Genomic DNA, 22650 nt, shown 5'->3' with positions numbered 1-22650 from the left:
GTTGTACTACGTACGGATGTAATCTTCTAACTAGCAACCGTTAAGGCAACTTGAGAATATTAGTAAACCATTTTGCTTGTTGAGCACGAAAGACCAAGCACATTTCATGTACTGAAGGCTTTTTTTTCTATTTGTATCTATGTAAACCATGTTCTTAGCATGCTATTAGGGGGAAAATAAAATTAACTCTAATTACATAATACTAAACATCCACAGATGCCTATAAATAGGGCTTGGAATTCACTGTTAAAGATATCACAACTTGAGCAAGTCAAAATGTTGCCAAATTGTAACCCAAAAGAGAATTTGAGCTTTGCAAGTTCTTCATCAATACAGTGACTCGTGGATTAGACCTCATTAACAGTTGAACCATGTAAAAACTTACTCGTCTATATAGTACTTAACTCTCTAATCTTACTTCGATATACTGTTGATGAAAAAAATGTTAACAAAATAAAAAACTAGGATCTATACCATTTTGGGTCTCTGTGTTTTCGCTTAATTCCACAATGGACCCTATTTTTAAAAATCTATTTTTAGACCATGTATTTTGTAAAATTATTAAAAATAGTCTCTTGTATCTAAATTCAGGTGAAATATTTTTCAAATATAACATCGTAAAAATTGATGACTATTATAGATTCACACATTTTCCAACTAGATTATCCCATAAATAAAGCCTAAGAGTAAAAGTATTTTGACCAAATTTAGATTCAGGAGACTATTTTTAATCATTTGACAAAATACAAGGTCTAAACATGTATTTTAAAAAAAATAAAAGATCCATCGTAGAATTAAAGTAAAACCCAAAAAACTATCACTCCGGGTTCTTTCATTTTAAGTATTTATTACATTAAATTTTGAATTAAAAAAAAAACCCATTTACATTTATTAAAAAAAAACTGTTCAAACTTGTTCGGGTAAATTTTTTTTTTCTAGAGAGAAATACTCTTTCTTTAAAATATATTAATAAATTTATAATTTTTTTAAATAATTTTTAAAACTAATTAATAAAAACTAAAATCTAAAATAAATAAATCCCAGAAATTCATTATACTGTCTTTTGATGGGGTTTGAATATGACCTCACATCTCAAATTCAATTCTTCAACAAAATAATTATTATCGTTGCGTATATTCGTCAAAATTTTAACAAATATTTTTTTGAAGAAATACATACTAATTATGTAAAGGTTAATTTCAAAAAAACAATACTTTTATACAGAAAAAAAATTATTATTGTAAATATAGTGGTATATTTTCTTTATTATTTTTTTTGTTTTATTAGGGAGCATGTGGTTCACTCAATAATTGTTTATATAAAAAAACTAATTTTTTAATCTAAAATTATAATAACAACTAACAAATAATAAATAATATTTTTTAAGAGTAAAACGTGAAAATGACATATTTTTAGGAGATTTTTTGCACTTTAATTTAGTTTTGTTATTTTTTTTTTTTGTAAAATAGCTGTTGTCTAAAATTTCGACTATTTGTTTAAAAATTTTAACTAGCTATTTTTAACACTGCCTGTTACCTATCTAAATAGTTCATTTTGAGCAGGGGGCTCTATCGAACCAAAACTCTTATAAATAAAGAATTATAGAGGCCCAAAAACAAAATAAAAAATATTATTAAAAGAAAAAAAAAAAAAAGAGAGAGAGAGAGAGAGAACGGGAAAGGAAAGGATTGGCGGCAAATCTCTTCTTCTCCAATGGAAGTCTCACCATTCTCGAACTTACCAAAACCTCCAAACTCCATAACCAGTTCCTCCACAACACTCCCAAAACCACTCCTTTCTCGTCTCTACTCCCAATCCCAAAACCACAAGCTCGCCATTAATGGCCCTTTTGAGCTCTCAGGCCATGTCACCATCAGAGGCTCCAAGAACGCTGCTTTACCGATTCTGGCAGCGACCCTTTGCTGCTCCGGCACTTCGAACATCAGTAACGTGCCGAGTTTGTCAGATACTCGAACTATGGCTTCCGTTTTGAGCTCTCTAGTTGAGGTTTATAACGACGTATACTTGGTTAACACTGATGGGGTTCGGTCGTTTGAGCCTAGTTCGGAAGAAGTTGGGAAAATATGAGGTGGGTTCTTCGTGATTGGGCCATTGCTTGCTCGGTTCGACGCTGCGGTGGTCGCTTTGCCCGTTGATCTTTTTGTTCGTGGGTTCAGGGCTCTTGGTGCTGTTGTTGACTTAGGTAATAATAATAAGCTCTTTACTTTACACTGTTTTTCTTTTGTTTGGATGACTTGAAAAAATGAAAAAAATAGTATGTTTTTTTGTCATTTTATCTCGAGTTATGATTGATCTTAAATCATGTATTTTCTGCTGTTTTCTCTTGATTTATACATGTATATATGTGTGTATTAAGCTTCCACTATTAAAGTGTATTACTTAAATAGTTTGCAGCTAATTGGGATAACAAGGTAAAATATAAAATAAACTAAAATTGGAACACACATGGTTTTATCTAGAGTTATTGGCAGTGTAAATAGTCTGGTTTCGCATTGTTCTAATTTTAAACTTAAACTTTTTATTTTTGGTAAAAATACCTATGGTTAGTAAAATCGTCTCTTCACGTGTTAACAAGGTTAAGGGTTATGGTACAGAGTTGAGGTGTCATTTGCCACGTAATTATTTTAAATTAAAAATTAATTTAAAAAATAATTAAAGTAATAAAAAATACTTTTAATTAAAAACAAAATTTGAAATAGTTTTTCTTTTATATAACCAAACTAAAAAAAACGAAGAGAGATCTTGAGATAAGAGAGAAAGAAAAACAATATAAGAGAAAGTGATAAAAAAAATTAATTAAGTTTTGTAAATTTTGATTTAATTAAGAAATTAAAATGTGATTTTCTTTTATAAGAAGAGAAATATATTCCACAAAAAAACCACCTTACAAAACTGTCTGTACCAGCAACGAAAAAACACAGAACAACTTTACAAAAGTTGAATAAAATCAACCATACTCTTCGCACCAACCTTAAGTTTAGATCTCCTAATATCAAATAATTTGGCTTTAAGCCCCATGAGAATCAAAGAATTCAATTTCGAAATAGTACAAGAATAAGACTCAAATATACACCAATTCCTATCAGACCAGATGTAGTACACTGAAGCAGCAAGAACAGCAGCACTAATCCTTTGATGAATCCCCCTAGGTCTACCATCCATCCACTTTTGCCAGTCTGAGTAATTAGGAGGCCATATCAGTTGCCCCAACCAGGACTGAACTTGATACATCACCTGCTGAGAGAAAGGACACCTAAAAAACAGATGATCATGCGACTCCTTGTCTAATTCACAAACAGAACATAAGCAAGACTCAATTTGAATATGGCATTTAATCAAGTTGTCTCGAGTAAGAAGGTGACCTAAAACCACTTGCCAAAGAATAAATCTGTGCTTAGGTATAGATAGCTTGCACCAAACCACCTTATCATAATGAACCTTCTCTTTGTGAACCAGTTGCATATAAAGACTAGTAAGATTCAACTTGTCTTTGGAAGCCGAAGCCTTTAATGAATCATGAGAGAAATGATCTCTCAGCTTAATAAGCTTCCTCCAGTACCAACTAACATCAGATTGTAGATTATAAGACCAGAAAATTTGCCCTTTGAGATAGATATTAGCTACCCATTTGACCCATAGAGAGTACTGTTTAGAGGAAACAACCCAAATATATTTAGCCATCAATATAATATTCCATTTATAACCTTCTTTAAAACCAATCCCATCCAAACTTTTGGGCAAACACACTTGATCCCAAGATGATAAATGCACTCTGCTACGACTGCCTTTAACTCCCCAAAGAAAATTCATGCATAACCTATCAATCTCCTGAATAACTCTTTGAGGGAGCAAAAAAATGCTCATCCAATAAGTCCTAATACCCAACAAAACAGAATGTATAAGTTGAGATCTCCCTGCCAAAGAAAGATGTCTACTAGACCAAGTATGTAATCTATTTTGGACTTTTTTAAGAATTAAACCACAATCCTCAGCCTTCCATTTAGTTGGTCTAAGACATAATCCCAGATATTTTAAAGGGAAGGATCCCTCTTCAATCTTCAAGCTATCCATGATTCTTGTCCTTTCATCCAAATGAATTCCACCAAAGTATATGTGAGACTTAGATAAGTTTACTGCAAGACCAGAAATCTGACTGAACTTTCGAAAACCATCAAACAAAATCTGAACTGAAGTATAGGAACCCTTACAAAAGAGTATGAGATCATCCGCAAAGCAAAGATTGACAAGATTCATGTGTTTACAGAGAGGATGAAATCTGAAATCCTTGCGCTGGGCAGCTACAACCAGTAAACGAGTTAGATACTCCATGATCAATACAAAAAGCAGAGGAGAAATGGGGTCTCCTTGTCGCAAGCCTTTCATCCCACTGAACCCTCCATGAAGTCTGCCATTCAATAATAAAGAGTAAGAAGCCCCTTTCAAACAGACCATGATCCAATGTATGAAACGACTAGGGAAACAATAGGCGTTCAGTAAATCCTCCAAAAAATACCAGTCAACGGAATCATAAGCTTTGCTTAGATCCATCTTAACCAAACATCTATTTGAGATATTCTTCCTAGAATAACCTTTGAGAAGATCTTGAAGAATGAAGATATTATGGGCCAACGATCTTTGCTTAATGAAAGCACCCTGATTCTGATGAGTAAGAAAAGGCAGAACAGTAGACAATCTCACACACATCATCTTCGAAATGCACTTGTATAAGGTGTTACAACAAGCTATTGGTTTATAATCTATTGCTGTGGATGGAGAATCAGTTTTAGGGATAAGAGCTATAATTGATCTGTTAAGGGACTTAGGCAAGCAGCCTGAATTAAAAAAACCCAGCACAGCAGAGGTTATCTCATCCCCCAAATCTTTCCACATATACTTGAAAAATCCTGAACCAAACCCATCAGCTCCTGGACTTTTAACAGAATGAATACTAAACATGGCCATTTTAACATCCTTCTTCGAAAAAGGCCTAATCAAACTGAGTTGCTGGTCTAAACTTAAAATGTTACCAACCTTAAAACAATTCAGCTGAATCCTAGCAGTAGCAGAGCTAGGACTGCCCAGAAAACCTTTAAAATGGTTAACAAAATGCTTAACCACATCCTCATAACAATCAATAGTCTGGCCATGTTCATCCACATAAGCAGTGATTCTATTAACAGCTGATCTCTGTTTTAAAGTAGCATAAAAGTAAGATGTGTTGTCATCTCCAAATCTCAGCCAAGTAACTTTGCTCCTTTTCCTAAGGAAACTCTCATGCATCTTCGAACAGTGATTAAACTCTGAACAAGCTACTTGTTCTGCTTGCTGTAACTCTATAGATTGTGGCTGCTGTTGAAGCAAAAATTGAGCTTGCTGAAATTTTTCCTTGGCTTCTAAATATCTATCTGTTATATCCCCAACTTTCCTCTTATTAAACTGAATCAACACTGACTTCAATCTGTTTAATTTCTGACTAATTCACAGCAGATCAGAACGGAATCCCTTAATACACCAACTATTAAGAGCAATCTCTCTAAATTCCTCTTGTTTTGTCCACATGTTGAAGAATTTAAATGGTTTCACCCCTGAAATCTGACTAAGAACAGGTTTAATAACACAGTAACAATGGTTAGAAATAACTTCCCAGTTAAAGTAAGCCTCTGAATTAGGGAAAGCATCAGCCCAGGCTTCATTACTGAAAGCCCTATCCAATTTGGAAAATATGCGAGACCCTTCCTTCTGTTTATTAGACCAAGTGTAATGAGCACCAATCCTACGGATTTTAGACAACAAACAGTTAGCTCTCCAAGCACAAGCATCTTCCATTTCCATGTCAGATATAGGTCTACCACCAATTCTATCATCAAAATAAAAAATAGCATTAAAATCACCAACAACTAGCCAAGGTTGGACAGGAAACCTCAAAGATTCTAAGGCTTGCCAAAGTCTCTTCCTCTCCTCAATTTGGTTCCTACCATATATTACTGTCAAGCAGAACTGCTTCATAACTCCCATAATCTTCACGGTACAGTGAATAAACTGGTCCTCCACACCAAGAACTGAAATTTCAATTAAGTCCCCTTTCCAAACCAGCAAGATTCGCCCTTCTACAATCGGGACAGAGTAATACTCCCAATCCCTGAAAACAGAAGTTATCATGTCCTCTATTTTAGAACCCCTAAGTTTCGACTCAAGAAATGCCCCTAACCCAATTTTATTGGACCTACAGAAATCATAAAGAGATTTCTGTTTATTCCTATTATTAAGACCTTTAACATTCCAGCACAACAGATTTCCTCCTTCCATTAGAAGCTTTTTTAGTGATCTTACCATGTTTTGAAACCTCCAATTGTCCATCCTGTAACACACTGTATTGATTATTATTTCTAGGTTGGGCTTCCTTGTTAATATGCTTAGCTCCACTCACTCTTTTGGGAGTAGTCCAGACCTGGTCCTGATCTTCTGTAGAATGACTTTTCTCCTTCTCAGTATCACCAGATGCCTCCTCAATGATCTCAGGTTCTGTTGAATTCGAGGCCATTTTATCTGAGACTGGTTCAGACTCAACCTGTTTGTGCTCATCTACCTTCTCAACTGCCTCTACCTGTTCCATCTTCGGTTGCCACACTGACCTCTGTTCCCGTCTACAACTAGAAGCAGCATGCCCAAGACTTTTACAAACTGAACACTTGGTAGGCAACCATTCATACTCAATAGTCTGCTCAATCAATTGACCACGTTCATTCAAAAAACTAATACTATGGGGAAGCTTATCAGATATTTCCACATCCACTAGGACTCTAGCAAACTTCACCATAGATCTATCTTTAGTTATTTTATCAATCATCATGGGTCGACCAATGGTGCTCACAAGAGCACTCAAACATTTTGCTCCCCAATATTGAAGACCCAAGTCATGTAATCTAACCCAAACTGGAACCGATTTCACTAACCTTAATGTATCAATGTCTGTCAACCATGGCCTTAGAATAACAGGCTTCCTATCAAAGTGAATCACTCCAGATTCTAGAACCAAATCCCTAGTACCTACATTCCGGAATTTAACGATCGTAAACCCTGCATTCATCCTAGCCACCCTTTCAATGCCAAGTTTTCCCCACATTCTACGAATGAATCCTTCAAACACTGCAATCGGTGGATTAGCTCCAAGCACGATGCAAACTATAGCTGTATTCCAAAAGGAAGCCTGCTCTTCAATTTCCTCCAGATCCAATTGAGCTATCAGTTTCCCATCCCTGAGCATAGGTTCCTCATAGGACAATTTCACTCCATTTGGCTGCGTAAAATCATCCCGAAATTGAGTCCACTTATCCTTGGCCAGATCTTGAAAAGTTAGCTTGTCTCCGTCCTTCGCCTGAGCGGATTCGTCCAAACTGATGCCCTCATCAATCTTTCCAGCGTTAGCAGAATCTAACCCATCTTCTTCAATAGCCTCAGAGAATTCAGCCACAGTATCCGCAAAGACTTCCTCAGCCGATTGCTTAACACTAAGATTCTTAGATTTCACCTCTTCATTATTCAATCCCTTAGATGAATCGATCCCAACCTCTGAAGATGAAGAAACTGGCTTCTGAATTACCTTCTTACGTCTCACCATGGAGAGGAAGAGAGCAGTTCTCACGCCTTTCTTCTTTATTTACCTTTTTCTAACAACACTATATAAAAATGTGATTTTATGTTTTGTTTAATTATGTATTTAAGTTTTTTTTATAATTTAATTATAAATAAAATTTATAAACGAGTGAAGAAGGGTCTTTTAAAAATTGATTTTGACAAAAAATAAGTCCATGTCACCATTTCGGAATAAATAATAAAACACAAGAGTTAATTTTTTTTTTTTTTATAATCGAGAGATATATTTAGTATTTTGCTTGAATTAAGAAGACCAAAATGGTATATTCCCAAAAGAAATAGTCAATTAACAACTTGTAGCTAGTGTAAAATAATTCACAGAATATATAGTTTCCTCTCATAGTAATCCGTAAATATCTTCTTTCGCTTAAATTTTCACTCTTTCTTGACAATAAGAAGAGAAGAACAAAGGAGAATCGTTCTTATATGTTGTAAACTGAGTTCAACACTTACCTAAAACTTGTTAATACTCAATCACAACAAAGTATTCAACTTAAACTTAACACAAACAATGTAGTTAGTATCAATGACAACATAAAGAACAAAAAAACAAAACACCACAATTATATTGGTTCAGCTAGAGGAATCTAGCCTACATCCAGGGAGCTTCCATTATAAAAAATTGAGTTACACCCTTTGGCAGTAGCAGAACAACACACTAAGATCACAAACACTCAAATACAAAAACCTCTCAAACATGATCTTCAAACTCTCTCGCAAAGCCCCTTACACTCGATCACTAACAAGATCTTTCTCAAGGGAATTCTCACAGTTGCCTTCTTTCTTTAGTGTACTCAACTTAGCTCTCTAAAACATGCCATCTTTACAAAATGAGAGGACAAGTCTATTTGTAGAAGCATACCACTCATATTGGATAAGTGGTTGCCTAACTAACATAACCACTTTTCAAAAAAGAAAAAATAAAAACTTGACCTTTGTTTACCCAAAAAAGGACTACCTAATGGTGTGGCAGAATTAACACACACGTGGAATACAGGTGACCATTTAAGTGAGCATGGTTTGGTTGACCATCGACCAGAAAAGAATTGGCTCATCAGACATCATATTTATGGGTGACCAGTCCGGTCATATCTTTTCATTTATTTCCTTCAGATATGTAATCTTATAATTACGTATTAATTGCGATTTCCAAATTATTTAGATATGCCTGTATTAAGTGTCATTAAGGCCCATCGGCCCATGTAAAACTCCTTGAGCCTATAAATAAGAATCAAAGGGCTCAAGAGGGGGACTTTTTGTCTTTTTGGGAGACTTTCTAAACTTGAGAATTCTAAGAGAGAATTAGAGTGTTTTTATCCGCCATACTTGTATTCATCTTTAAACTGGTGAAACTCGTGAACCCTGAGTTCATTGATCACAGTTCTTGGGATTCTACATCAATAAGAACACTAAGTGGATGTAAGTTATTACCATTTACTGGGATGAACCACTATAAATATTTTTGTGTCATTTATCTTTTCGTCTTGATTTCATCTCATTTTCATCATTTTACTTGACTCCGTGTCGTTGACCAATTCAAGGGTCAACAACCTTTAAATATAATAAGAATTGAGGATTTGGAGAATTAATTTACTACATTGTCTTACGAATCTCATATAATTACAGGGATGGAAAAGCACAAGCATATGCTGCAAATGGAAGAGGACTGGTTGGTGCAACCGAAACTCTTATGATGGCAGCATGTTTAGCTGATGGAGTGACTGAACTTTCAAATGTTGCAAAAGTACTAACACGTTGATTCTGATTGAAAAATGTTATAACTAAATGAACATAAAAGAATTAAGTTTTTTTTGTCACTATTTCACCACAGGAACTTGAAGTGGTTAGCCTTGCTCATTTTCTGAGCAACAGTGGAGCATATATTAAAGGAGTTGGAACTAACTAGATTGTTATCAAAGGAAAGTCTGGCTTACATGGTTCTGAATATAACTTTCCCCTGATCATATAGAAGCAGGCTTGTTTATGCTCGTTTCTACTATAACTCGTTCATGCATCTCTATGTTGCATGTCATTCATTCTGATTTGTTATGTTTGATTGAAAAGTTGCAGGGTGTTGGTTGTACAATCAGACAATTGTCACACAATAACTTGGAAGTATGTTAACTTTTTTCAATGATTTGTTTTCTCTTATTTACATGAATGCTAGCTGATTTTTACTTCAGATTTTGGCAGTGTCTAGAGGAATGCTCTTTCGAAAATCGCATGAGTCATGGTATATGATCATCTAGTCTTTCACTCATAACACGTTTTAAAAAGGGTTCATTCTAATGCTTATTTGCTTAATGCTTCAAAAAAAAAAAAGAAAAAAAATGCTAGTTTTATACATGAATAAAATTGATATACTATGGCAAAAGTATATACATACAAATACTTTTTGCACTCTTTTGTGCTCTGTTTTTCTGCTAGCAAACGAGCTGGTAAAGCTTGATCAAGGATCTAGGTTTATGAAACACTGCTTTAGTTTCTGGAAAAGATAGAGGAAGGTAACCAAACAACATGGTATATTTTATTCAAGAGTTGTTATAAGACACCTCAAGATACCCAACACCACATGAGGTGATAATAGGTAGGATCCAGTTTTGAATACAACTACACATATAGTGTCACCTTATGTGGTGTGTGATACTTTATGTGTAGTTGGTGGTCTCCAACATAATTTATTGAATTATAATAGGTGGGATCCAATTTTGAAATCAACCACACATATAGTGCTACCTTCTATAGTGTTAAGCATCTTAAGATGCTTTATAACATTAATCATTTTTTAATGTTTTGAGTTGACATAAAGATGTTTAAGTGGTGCTAACTCATTTATATATATTTTTTAATTCTCATTTCCCAAATCCTTATCTGGTGCTTCCTTTGTTGGAGCAAATTTAAGGGAGGGATGCACTTGTATTAGCAGGGTTGGGAGCAACTGTTACTACTGAGATTGTTGGTGTTGAACATATCGATCAAGGCAATGAAAGTTTGGTTTTGAAGCATCAAAATCTTGGAGCTGATGTCAAGAGATTGGCATCTATTCATTGCCCCTCATAGTGTTGGAGTTCATGAGAAAATTTTGGTGGGGATTTGGAGATGAGGTGAGATTGAGTTCTTTTAGTATTTTTGCTAGCATGAGAGTTGTTTTTAAGCCAAAGGCTAAGGTTGTTTGGACTAATTGGTAGCATCAAGTTACATAATGAAGATCTCATTGGAAAATGGCTAGTATGCTCACTTTCTTCAAAGGGACTGAACTTTCCAAGAAGGACAATGTAACATCCCATAATTCTTATAAGGCTTAGTGCCTTGATTAGGGGGCTAGAAGGGCAATATTGGGCTATTATGTGAATTTAATTGATTAATTATGTGATTATGTGAAATACATGGGTTGTATTATAATATGACTGATTGTGCATGTTTACATGTGTTGAATGTGTTTAGAGGGTCGTTTTTGTTAAGAAGGGCATTTTTCATAATTTTAACCCACCGTGGGTAAAGTTCTGGCTCAAAATAGGAATATTGGCCAAAGTAGGTTTTGAGTGACGGGGACTCAAACCTAAGGGATTGGGATCGATTCTACTACCCGGTTTAGTAGAATGTGACGTCTCAGGGGCTAGGACTCGGTCTGAAAGCCTTTATTTGCTCGTTATTGACGAGATTCTATATTATGATTGTGACTAGTATTACCACTAGGGCTCGGATCAGGATCGTGTTCGAGGGTCGTTCTTATTTTACGTTGCGCTTGGACCTGTGCTAAGAAAATTGCACCCAATACGTATTATATGTGATTAGGGCTTAGCCCAATTGCTGAGCATGGTTATGATTAGGGCCCGGGCCCCTGCAAATAAGCATGATTATGGTCATTCCTGTGATTGTTTGATTAAGCATTTTTGAATGCTCTGCATCTGGATAATTGTTGAATGATGTATGCTCGTCTATATTGTCTGGTTAAAAGGCTTGACTTATAAGTCAAGGATGTCAATAGAACAATGAGCGCTGGTTGAAAGGCTTGACTTATAAGTCAAGGACGGCAATGCCGCGCTGAGCGCTAGTTGAAAGGGTTGACTTATAAGTCAAGGGAGGCAATAGCGCACTGAGCGTAGGCTGATATGGTTAGGCCTAACCAGGAGCATGATATATGCTTGACCGACCCTATGGTCATTTGGAAATCAAAGCGCCAGGTACGCTGGACCAAATCTAAGACTAGTTATATAGAGGATAGGGCAATGGGCCTCTAGGTGACTCTATAATCCCATGTCCTAGGGTAATGGACTCTCGTGTGACTCTATAGTCACTTATGTGGAATAAGAAGCTTGGCTTATAAGTCGAGGATGACAATAGCGTGCTAAACGCAAGTCATTGTGGCTAGGCCAACCTAGAAGCGTGATATATGCTTGTACGACCCCACAGTCGCCTGAAATATAAAGTGTGAGGTGTGCTTGACTAGCTCTAAGGCTAGCTAAAAAGGGAAAAGGGCAAGGGGGCCCCGGTTTGGCTCTATGGCCGCTTGTTTACGTTAAATTCAATATGCTCATTAGCCTTAAGCTATCGGTGAATGTATGATATAACTGATTTCCGACAAACAAGTGGAATGTGGGGTCTCAAAGCCAGCGCATTGAGTGTGGGACTGACCAGCAAAACGTGTGGATCGTAGGCCGTGAATGTGAGTTTGCTTTAGAGGGTGCAATCCCCACTTTTCTGGCATGAACCGTGAGTGGAATGCTTCTGTAACGCCCTGCTAATTAGGGTCCATTACCAGGTGTGTTTTGAAACCAGTGCTGGACTTACTAACAATTCATTTGGACTAAATATGTGATTAAGCCACTAAGGTTTGGCTATTAAAAACTTTTGATCATTTCATAAACATTTCCATTAAGTTAATAACCAGTTCTTTACATGGGATCCCAAAAACATTAGTGTTATCCCCAAAAAATGGAGATCGATGACGTGACAATATAGGTGACAAGTGGCAGTACATGGTCCGTAAAAGACACATTAATAAGTCAATAAATATATTGGCTCCTCAGAGTTGTGATAAAGTGATCTGGCTTAAGAGTAGCCGAGTAGGCCATTGAAGAATTTTGACTAGCTAGAGATCTGCCATGTTAGACCAGAGATGTGCCATGTTAGACCAGAGAAATGTCATGCTAGACCAGAGATGTGCCATGTTAGACCAGAGATGTGCCATGTTAGACCAGAGAAATGTCATGCTAGACCAGAGATGTCCCATGTTAGACCAGAGATGTGTCATGTTAGACCGGTTGAGTGCATGGCCGACTAGTGAGGTGTTTGGCCAATCGATGGAGTGCATGTCCTACCAGCTAAGTGCATGTCCTACCAGCCAAGTGCATGTCCTACCAGTCAAGAGCATAATTGTCCAGTAAAGGTATGGCCGACCAGAAAGTGATATTCATCAACCAGGTAGAACAGACTACATCAAGGTTCCCAAAAACGGCTTCAACAAGAATCGGTCTTGGCATATGCGGGAATCTCTCATTCTTCCCACAAATTTGGTGTTCTATTACATTTTGAATATTTTTGTAATTTAAATATAATAAGAATAATAAAATATCCCGATTCTAGGGAATATCAGATGTATGATCCTAAGCCTATAAATATATGGCTTATGGGATCAGAAAGGGACTTTTGGAAATTTTGGGTCTGAATTTTCTAGAGAGAGAAAGTGCTTCTATCTGAAAGAATTATTGTATTCTTGTAATCTGTACTGAAGAAACTCAGTTGGCTCAGTTCATCTGATCTTGAGTACAGATCTATAATCACAACTCTAAGTGGATTAGGCTATTACCAACACATTGGGGCTGAACCACTATAAAAAGTACGTGTGTTATTTACTTTCTTTATAAGATCGTCTGTGTCGTTTAATTTCTCTTGAATGTTTTATCGTTTTTGACGTTCTCACATCGTTGGCCAAAAACGCGGTCAACAATTAGTTTAAAAGCTTGTTACAAAACTCAGATTACACATTAAGCCGTCCTAAGCGGAAAAAGCTGGGTTTAACCCTAGTTCCTCTGAGCATCTCAGTCGTGGTGGTCGAGCTGGTTGAGCTTCTCTTTACCGTTACCTGCACCACAAAGCACCTGTGAGCCAGAAAACTCAGCAAGAAAACATAATCAACAGTTCAGTGAATAAAACAACCATCAAACAGTAATAACTGAATCCAGCGCATTCATTAAACCCAATTGGAGACCATAGAGTCACACAAGTTATCGCACTTTCTTTCAAGTTGTTGGCATCCGAGCCAGTCAAGCGCATGTTGCACTCCCAGGGTGGCCCAGCCATGGTGGCCTGCACTCCACATGCATTATGCCAATCTTAGCTTATAAACTAAGTTACTTATACCCTTGACTTATAAGTCAAGCCACCACATGCCTCCAACTTATAAGTTGAAGCCTTGGGATTTTCAACTATTAAGAATCTCCCAGAGCCCATCATATTCTCAACTAATAAGTTGATCCCCACTTAACATTCTAATGATACCCTAGTTTATAAACTAAGCCTCACAGTCATAACAGACAGCCACATGTTTCATATAGCATACTTAATAGATAATCACACAATGCATTATAATATGTTGACGCGGTTCTTCGACAACAGATAATTATATGAATAAGGAGAGGGATTAGTGCTAAGTAATGAACCGTAATAGATGAATGATCTCAAAGTAAAATTATAACACGAATACTTTTTTAGGTGGTTCAAAGGTTAAAATCCTTCTAGTCCACCAGCCAATATTATTGATGTATTTATGATATTCTTTACAGGATATTTCTTTACAAAATAGAGGCCAACCCTTTGCAACTCCCAGGGTCTCCATATTTATAGGGAGAGGGCACCTGGGTGTTGGCAAGGGAGGTCATCCCGTGACCTTCTTACCCATCATGTCACTTCTGTGACATTCATGATTAATTCCTAAAACCTGACAATGAAGTGTAGTCTAATCAATAGGTAAGGGGGATAATGGGCCGCATGGCCCAACCCAGTCGTGGGTGCCTGAACACGCACGTTTATGCTGTGTGTCCGAGAATTCAGGAATGGAGTAGACATGTGATGTCTGATATATGCACGTTTACATTGTGTGGTTGACTTTATTAATGGTCAGAGGTGCCATCTCCAGCTCGTATCTCGAGCTTGATATATTCTTAGCCCGTGGTGTCCACACTGCTGACCCAACGCCTTAGTAATCTCACTAAACCTTTGGTTACCTCGAGCTAAAGAGGCAGGGCCTTGTAACAGCAGCTCCGGGTAGGTGGCTTCCATGTGGCTGATATAATTATGCCCTTTCTCAGCTTGCTAATGACCCGTGGATATTTAGGGTGTACATTTGCCCCCCAAGCCTCTACTCGTGGCATATGACTTCTCCTGGGGCCACAGTGGGGGCTTTTAGGCTTCTTTGTGGACTCTTTATATTCCTCCCATTACGCTGGTATCGAATACATGGAGCATCGTGGTTGGTGACGGTCCGTCTTCCGAGAACCGCATTAAATGGCCTAGCCTATCTTCGGCCGTCGTTTGATCTCTCGAGTAGTGATCCTCGTATCCTACATCAAGACAATCGAATAGCCCTCATCTTTTGGCCTTTTACGTATATAAAAGGCTGGCCACCTTTCGCATGAGCCACCCTTTCATTTGAAAATTTTCTCATCTTCTTAGTCTCAAAACCCTTTCTTTCGGTCACTATTCCCAACGTTCCAGAGGTTCAGACATGAGAGCTCCTTCAAGACTCCGTTACCAGCGATTCCAACAAGACTTTGATCCAGATGTTCCTTTCAGTCTTTACACAGCAAACAATTTTTGTAAGTCCTCTATTTGCTGCATGTTTTAAATTTTTTCCCTTACTGTTGCTTAGGTAAACTTTCTCTGTAGCCGCATGCAGTAGGTTGTTGGTTTTTTGTTTTTCTTTGCTGGTATTTTATGCGTAGGTTTTTATCCTAGGGGTATCGACCGTAGGAAAAACTGTTTAGGAGCATGACTCATAGGACACAACTTCTGGGGTGATTTTCTGGGTAAAATTTTTTATGCCTGTTTGGAACAACCAGTTTTTAGGGTGCAAAAACCAGGTAGCTTAGAGAACACGCTTCACAGGCGGTCTTGCCTTTCGAAACTTTCCTTCCAAGGAAAACTTTTATTCTGACCCTCCTGACACACGGATTCTGAGTAATCGGGGACCCGTTGGGAGCACAAGCGCGTGTTCATAGAACCGCGTGGTCTCACTCGCTGCGGGCTGAGATTACCTCTGCCCGTGTAAAGGAAACCCTTCGCACTGGATTCTTTCTTATACTTAGGTCGCCTTTTAGAAATTTTCTTCTTTGTTCGTTAGGCGACCAGATGGGACCTAAGAAGAGCACACCCAAGAAGAGTGCTGGCAGCTCGTCTTCCCAGCAAACCAACAAAGGAAAGGAGGTGGCAACAGACTCTCCGATTCCACACTTCAGCCCCACCATGGAGAAGGAGGTCGAGGTGGGGCTCGACACCTTTTTCGAGACCGAGAGGATCGCCTCGAAGGTCATCACCCAAGGGAAAGTCAACAAAATTATGCTTTCCCATAACATTGAGATAGGGAGGGGCACCCTGGACGCCCGACCTCCCCTTGAAGGTGAGCGGAGCTGCGCGCTGCTCGACGAGGAGTACGCCGCCTGAAGCGATGAGCATCTCAAGGATGGGGCCTTCCTCGTAATGGACCAGTACTTCGCGGATTTTTTAAATTACGTGAAGCTGGCCCCCTTCCAGCTCCCCCCTAACTCCTACCGTTTGTTAGTGGGGTTGAAGTATTTATTCCTGAAGCAGGATTCGGAGGTCCCCACGCTGGCGGACATCCTGTAATTCTTTTGCCTCAAAGCCAGCCCGGAGCAATAGGGGCGAGGTGACGGGTTCTACTACCTGACCCATTTTCCAAATTCGGCTGCGGTCATCGAGCTGCCCAGCCACCCCAACAACTTTAAGGACCAGTTCTTCATGTCCAAGGGGCTTCGCAACTGTGAACATTATTATTTTAACCCTCCTCGTAAGTTCCTTCTACTTTCAACTCGTAAGTTGATTGCCTCTTTTATTCATTCCTGACTTAGAGACTATCATGCAGCTATTTTCGCGAGGACGGCCAAGTCAGTGACCCTTGGGGGTCAATATGAAACCTTGGCAGGGCTCCCCCCATGTGAAAAAGATTACCTCCAGCTCATGTCTGACGAGACGATGCTGGTGTGTAAGTTGATCTCTCTGGGCCAGACTCTGGCCTTGAGGAGATCGCGAACCATCCCCGCTGCTCGCGAGATGGCACCCATCCCAGAGGAGGAGGCCATGGGTGAGGATGAGGACGAGGAGGACGAGGTGCCCCTCGTGCGGCAGAAGCGGGCTTTGGAGGTCGCCCAAGAAGTCAATGCAGAGAGGGCCCAGTCCGGGGCAGCAGCCGGCCCCTCCGGCCAAGGTAACCCTTATTTATTTAGGGACTTAGATAGGGCCATTGCAGACCTACGGATTTCTAGGTTTAACCCCAGCCAACCCGTTCATCGCCACCAAAATGACCCAAACCGCGACATCACCCTACTCCAATGCGTCGACCAGCTCGTGCTGTGTTATGACATGAGCCGCTCTAGGGGTACTATAGTTGTAGATAATACCTTGGCCTTTAGGTTGGCCTTTTTCGAGGAGTACGGGACCAATCTTAGGTCGTGGCCCTCCCTCCTGGAGGGTGTAGTAGCTCCAGGTCTTAGGCAGTACGTAGAAGAGTCCAGTCCCGAGGCGGATCCGGACCCAGAGCCTCCTCTAGCTCGTGAAGTCGTTATCTTAGACTCCCTCATTGAAGCTCCGGGGCCGGAGGTCGTGACCATAGATTCCTCCTCTAGCTCGGAGGGTAGGACCCCTTTCAATACATACTTAAGATCTGCTTTCTATTTTTTTGTTGTTTTGCACAAATATTTTTACATGTATATTAATGCTTTGTTGTCTCTGTTTCAACAGAGGAGATGTCGCAGCCCGGGGGAAATGATCTTCGAGCTATGTTCCAAGGAGGAAACCCTTCCTCCGGGTCTTCTGGGCCCATGGTGAAGAGGCTCCGGTACGCGAAGAAAACTGTCAAGACTACCTCCAAATCTCCTGCCAAGGGGAAAAACCAAGCCCCGGTTGCTCTAGAGAAAGTGCCTCCACCCCCTCCTGCCATGGAGAAGATGCCCCCACCTCCTCCGCGAGCTCCTATCTCTATTCGGGAACTGGAGGTGCCCACTGGGACCTTGTTAGCTTCGACCCTCGAGGTGCACGTCCCGGTCAACCCCAGGCCTTGGAGAAAATCCCCGATGTCTTTAGGGGGACAGTCTACGAGTCCGCGACCTACATGATGGACCATTGCTACAATGCCACCTTGAGGGATCTGCGGGAGATCGAGATAAGGAGCCCCGAGAACGTGATGGAGTCTTCATTGGGGATGACCCTCATGGTAAGTTGGCTTTGCCACTGGTACTCTCTGTTTGTTTGTATTATTTTTTTTCTAAGGCACTTGCCTTATTATCTTTTGATCTTGCAGGCGGCTTTGGCCCTCCATCGGAGCATATCTCGGTCCCCGGCCAAGATCGAGGAGATCAGGGGTGAGCACCAGGCTGCCCAGTTCGCCTTCGTATCTGCTCAACAACAGGAAAGGGATGCCAAGGCGGCCCTGGCAACTGCCCGGGAAAATGAGAAGGTTGCGCAGGCTGCTTCGGTTGCTGCGCAGACCGAGCTGGAGGCATCTCGGACCAAGCTGCAGGAGGCCGAGGCCACCAAGGTCGCCCTAGACGCCGCGAAGATCTAGCTCAAGGAGGCCAAGGCTGCCCGGGCCGCACTGGACACTGCGAAGGTCGAGGTCGAGGAGGCCAAGGTTGCTCTGGCAGCGGAGAGGGCAGCTTCCAGCTCCTCCATGGAGGCTATGTTGTACCACTGCTGGGTCTTCAACCTAGAGGGTGACTTCTCCTTCTTGGGGCTGGACGTATGGGAGTCCTTCCTGGAGAATTTCAAAGCTCGCCTTCAACAAGAGGCGCCCTCCGAGACCGGGCAGACTTCCACTGCCACCGAGCAGGATGGCGAGGGGTTGACCTCATCAGAGCGGCCTGGTAGGGCATAGGACTTTTCTCCTCTTTCCTTTTATCATTTACTTGTTTTTTGTAATTTTATATTATGAGGTTTTTTAACCTTGAGACAGTTGATTTCCTCAACTTTATTTCAATTGATTTACATATTTTTGCCTCGATCTTACGGTTATTTCTCTTCTATGCATTTGATGATAACTTAGTTTTTGTTGGTGTCGTGATTGACATCTTATGCTTTTCTAGGAAAAAACATGTTAATCAACTTATACCAACTTCTAAGACTTAAGTCCTGGTTGTATTCAGGACATTCATTTGAAAACTTAGTTCGTGTTAATCCTTTATTGATATCTCGTGCTTTTAAAGAAAAACATCGATCAACCAATTTGAACTAACTTCTAAGTTTTAGGACCCGGTTGAATCCAGGACATTAATTTGAAAACTTAGTCCGTGTTAATCCTTTATCGATATCTCGTGCTTTTTAAGAAAAACATCGATCAACCAATTTGAACTAACTTATAAGTTTTAGGACCTGGTTGAATCCATGACATTAATTTGAAAACTTAGTTCGTGGTAATCCTTTATCGATATCTCGTGCTTTTTAAGAAAAACATCGATCAATCAATTTGAATTAACTTCTAAGTTTTTAGGATGACCTGGTTATATCCAGGATACAATTTAGTTCGCGTTAATCCTTTATCGATATCTCGTGCTTTTTAAGAAAAACATCGATCAACCAATTTGAACTAACTTCTAAGTTTTAGGACCTGGTTGAATCCAGGACATTAATTTGAAAACTTAGTTTGTGTTAATCGTTTATCAATATCTCGTGCTTTTTAAGAAAAACATCGATCAATCAATTTGAATTAACTTCTAAATTTTTAGGATGACCTGGTTATATCCAGGATACAACTTAGTTCGCATTAATCCTTTATCGATATCTCGTGTTTTTTAAGAAAAACATCGATCAATCAATTTAGATCAACTTCTAAGTTTTTAGGACGACCTGGTTATATCCAGGACATATGCCCCCAAGTAATTAGGAAAGGGTCTTTCGTGGTTACTTGACATTACATCCACAAATATACATAATAATCTAAAAAGATTTAATTCTCATTACTTAATAAACAAATGACGGCTTTTCTGATTAAGCCTTACAAAGGTATCATTGATAATATTTCTTCAAATGGATAGCGTTCCAAGTTTGTGGGACTGCTTCTCCATTAAGCCAAGCTAACTTGTTGGTTCCTTCTTTTATGACCTCGGTTATTTGGTAGGGCCCTTCCCAGTTCGGTCCCAATACTCCGTCTTTGGGATCCTTACTGGCTAGGAAGACTCTTTTGAGGACCAGGTCACCAACGCTAAAGGCGCGTTTCTTGACCTTTGAGTTGAAATAATGAGTGATCTTTTGTTGATAATGCACGAGCTGTAGCTGGGAATCTTCTCGTCTTTCGTCAATCAGGTCGAGAAACGCGCAGAGTAATTCGTGATTGCGGTCTTGGTCAAATTCCTAGACTCTATGTGAGGCTACCTTTACTTCGATGGGAAGGACTGCCTCACTCCCGAAGGCCAGGGAGAAAGGAGTATGACCCGTCGGCGTTCGATTCGAGGTATGGTATGCCCACAGTACCTGGGGGAGATGTTCAGGCCAGACTCCCTTGGCTTCATCCAGTCTTTTCTTAAGGCTTGCCTTTAGCGTCTTATTGACGGCCTCGACCTGCCCATTGGCCTGGGGGTAGGCCACGGAGGAGAAGCTCTTAACAATGCCGTGCCTCTCACAGAATTCGGTGAAGAGGTCGCTATCGAACTGCGTCCCATTATCTGACACGATCTTCTTTGGCAGTCCGAAACGGCAGATAATGCTCTTGACCACGAAGTCGAGAACTCTTTTTGAAGTGATCGTTGCTAGGGGCTCTGCTTCTTCCCACTTGGTGAAGTAGTCGATAGCCACTACCGCGTAACGAACTCCTCCCTTTCCAGTAGCGAGGGCACCAACCAAGTCAATCCCCCAGACCGTGAATGGCCACGGGGACGAGATCATCTTCAGCTCGATCGTGGGAGCTTGTGCAATTGTGGCAAATCGCTGGCACTTGTCACATTTTTTGACGTAGGAGATCGAGTCCTTTGACAGAGTGGGCCAGTAATACCCTTGCCTTAATACTTTCAGGGCTAGGCTTTGCCCCTCAGTGTGATCTCCGCAAAGCACTTCCTGCAAAATGGTCTTCGCTTCGCTTGGCAGAACACACCGTAGGAGAGGTAGAGAATTTCCATGCCGATATAATGTCCCATCTATCACTGTATACCTTGGAGCCTAGTAAAGTACCTGCCTTGCGTCATTTCGCTCTTTAGGTAACTTTCCTGCGATGAGATATTCGAGGATGGGGGTCATCCAGGTCGGACTGGCGTCGATCATCTCGACCTCCGCCCCGACTTCTATGATTGGTTTCTCCAAGAACTCTACCGGCACTAAACCCAAAGTCTCTGTCTCCCTAGAGGTAGCAAACTTTTCTAGGGCATCCGCGTTAGCGTTCTGCTCCCGCAGTATCTGCACAATTGAGCCACGCTCAAATGCGGACAGCTCGCTCTTTGTCTTGGCCAGGAAAGCAGCCATCTTGGTTCCCCGTGCTTGGTATTCCCCTAACACTTGGTTTACCATGAGCTAGGAATCGCTGTAACACTGGACGGAGCTAGCCTTCAGCTATTGGGCCACCCTTAGCCGGGCCAGTAAAGCTTCATATTCATCCTCGTTATTGGACGCTTTGAACCTGAATCGCAACACCGAGTGGAATCAATGTCCTTCTGAGGATATCAAAATGATTCCAGCCCCGGATCTGTTCTCGTTAGACGAGCCATCTACGAAGACCTTCCATGAGGCCTGGACTAAGGAGGCCTGGGCTAAGGGGGTCTGGGCTGACTCTTCCACAGGATCTTCTTGGAATCCTGTACATTCTGCCCAAAAATCAGCCAGGGCCTGGCTTTTTATTGCAGTTCGCGGTATGTACAAAATCTCGAACTGGCTGAGCTCAATAGCCCACTTCAACAGACGTCCCGATGCTTTAGGTTTTTGCAAAACCTACCTTAAAGGCTGATCGGTTATGACGTGTATTGAATGGGACTGGAAATACGGCCTGAGCTTTCGGGAGGCCGTAATGAGACAGAAAGCCATCTTCTCCATCAACGGATACCGGGACTCAGCCCCGAGAAGCCTCTTGCTAATGTAATAGACTGGCTTTTGAGATTGGTCCTTTTCTCGGACTAAGACGGCGCTAGCTGCATCTTCCGTGACAGCTAGGTAAAGGAAAAGAGGCTCTCCTGCCGTTGGTTTGGATAATACGGGCGGCTCGGCTAGATGCGCTTTCAGGTCGAGGAAGGCAAGTTCGCACTCCTCGGTCCACTCGAACTTCTTATTCCTCTGGAGCAGGTTATAGAATGGCAGACACTTGTCGGTAGATTTAGAAATAAACCGATTAAGGGCCGCCACCCTTCCTGTCAGGATCTGAACGTCCTTTCGCGACCGAGGTGAGGGCATCTCGAGCAGCGACCTGATCTTGTCGGGGTTTGATTCAATTCCCCTGGTATTGACAATGAAACCTAGGAATTTCCCTAATGCGACCCCGAAAGTACATTTTTGGGGGTTAAGCCTCATGTCGTACTCTCTCAATATTTTAAAGCATTCTTCCAGATCGGAAACATGGTTATCGGCAGTTTTCGACTTGACCAGCATGTCGTCAACATACACTACCATGTTCTTCCTGATCTGGTTGGCAAACATCCTATTTACCAACCTCTGGTATGTAGCTCTGGCGTTCTTCAGCCCGAAGGGAATGACCTTGTAACAATAAACGTTAGTTGGGGTCATGAAGCTAGTGTGTTCCTGGTCTGCTAGATTCATGGCGATCTGATTATA

The 22650-nt window shown here is 40.5% G+C and overlaps 1 pseudogene; it reads left to right on the top strand.

Moving 5' to 3' along the window:
* Positions 1-1558: 1558 nt before the first annotated feature.
* Positions 1559-10734, top strand: LOC133800066 (uncharacterized; annotated as a pseudogene).
* The last annotated feature ends 11916 nt before the right edge of the window (positions 10735-22650 follow it).

Source organism: Humulus lupulus, chromosome 9 (assembly GCF_963169125.1).
Source record: "Humulus lupulus chromosome 9, drHumLupu1.1, whole genome shotgun sequence".
NCBI lineage: Eukaryota > Viridiplantae > Streptophyta > Magnoliopsida > Rosales > Cannabaceae > Humulus > Humulus lupulus.
The sequence above is the reverse complement of the archived record's forward strand: the minus strand, read 5'-3'. Positions and strand labels throughout refer to the sequence as shown.